Raw genomic sequence first — 1,888 nt, forward strand, 5'->3', positions numbered from 1 at the left:
GCAGGAACCGGCGCAGCTTTGGAGGAACAGCCAGACCCAGAGGGCGAGTGGGTCCCGGGGCGCCGGTGCTCATCGAAGGCGCCCAGCGGAGCGGCCTCCCTCCCTCCGTGGCCCTGTGGACACGGCACCCACACAACGCTTCCTGGGCTCCCGGGGGGATCTCGGGTCAGGTGCCGGATGTTTCCAAGTTTTTGGGAAACTCCTCCTGGGACACACCAGACTCCCGGGGCAGAGGCCGGGGGGCGGGTACCAGTGTCAACTTTGGAGTGGGCATCAAATGCGGCTCCACGAGGGACACGGCGATGAGCGCGGCGGGCTGGGGAGGGAGTATAAGGCTGTGAGGAGGGTTCCTGCACAGAGAGTGCTCTTAGGCGCCTACCGAAGGGGGTTCAATCGGGCGTTTGACTGCCAGCAAAGGAGCACGGTGCAGACGGCGGAAGCCGCGCGGCAGCGGCGAGGCAGCCGGGGGGGACCGGGACTTCTTCTGTGCGAAACGGACGGAACCCGGGACGCCCGTGAGACCCGCAGAGACACCACGGCCGGCCTCCCTCCGGCACGAGCGCTGGTTGTTTTAGCAGAGACTGGGGGAAGAAAACGCAGCTAAACAAACAAACAAACATGAAAAATCAATCACACACACAGAAAAAGTTTATGGTTTTTGCCTTAGCAGGTGTATTGTCGTGTCGTGCCCCCCCTTCTCTTCCTCCCCTCTCCGTTCCGAGTTGCTCAGTTGTCCCCTGTGTCTGTGCCCGGGTAGGGGCTCCGAGCGAGCAGCCGAGAAGGTAGGGAACCCTCCCCGGGCTCCATCCAGCAGCGGCTGCAACAGGGCACGACTCCTACTTTCGTTCTTATTTTCACGTTTCTCACTTGGCTTCTCCCGTTCTCTCAGCAGCGGCACATCGAAACAGGTCCCGCCGTAAACGAGCAGGGTTTTGTCCCGCTCCGTGTCCGGCGGACACCTTCCTGTCGCCATGACGAGCCCGGCGCACCCCGGTGCCGGGAATACAGCACACAGGCGCCCACACAGCGACCAACTCTTTGCTTTGCTCCAGGTTACCTCCCAATACACTGACAGAAAACGGAAACAAAAAATAAGTTAATTGCTCCTGATCCTATTCAGGAATCTTAAAAATAAATAGCTTCCCCCAGCCAAAGAGCGCAAGGCGTTCATTTAGCAGTAACGGGGCTAAACATTTGTTGAACTGGGAAAGGAACAAATGAGAAAGTGTCATTCATGGCTCCAGCTGCCGCTGGCCTCTCCCAGCCACTTCCACCAAGGGCCCTTTGGAGTTGATGACACCGCTGGGTCCCCTCACAGGCGGACTGATTAGATTAGACGTGATAGCTGCAGTCCACGTTCGGAGCTGGCACACTTAGCCAAATCGCTCGCGTGAATTACGGGAGGACCGGAAGCGCTACTTTAGAGGGTCACTTGTAATTTCGTTTATATGTGATTAAAGGCTTTATACGTGAAAAGGCTTAATTTGCACCAGTTTGGTTTTCGGTTTAGGAAGGTCTGTACAAAATGTACTGTACTGCCAAACTTTTTTTTACCTCCGGGAACACTTGTATTTTGCGGGTCAGTGTGAACTGTTTTTCTTCTGTGATGGATTCGGTTACAAATAGTAATACTTTATTCTTTTGCTTGCCGTGGAACTGCTACAGAAGGATGCCAACACACATTCACCGTATGGGAAGATTAGACGTAGTCTCCGAAGGTGTGTACACACGCACACACACATTTATATGATTTTCTTCCACCGGAGAAATTATCAGTGGAGAAAACGCGAATGTTACAACTTAAAAGCTGGGAAAGGCCAAGCGCCTTTGCCCACGCTCCAGAAACAGCAGAGCCCGAGGCTGCTGCGAGGTGTACCCGGGCTCTGCC

This window comes from Corvus brachyrhynchos, unplaced genomic scaffold, assembly GCF_000691975.1.
Source record: "Corvus brachyrhynchos isolate BGI_N302 unplaced genomic scaffold, ASM69197v1 scaffold29, whole genome shotgun sequence".
Lineage (NCBI taxonomy): Eukaryota > Metazoa > Chordata > Aves > Passeriformes > Corvidae > Corvus > Corvus brachyrhynchos.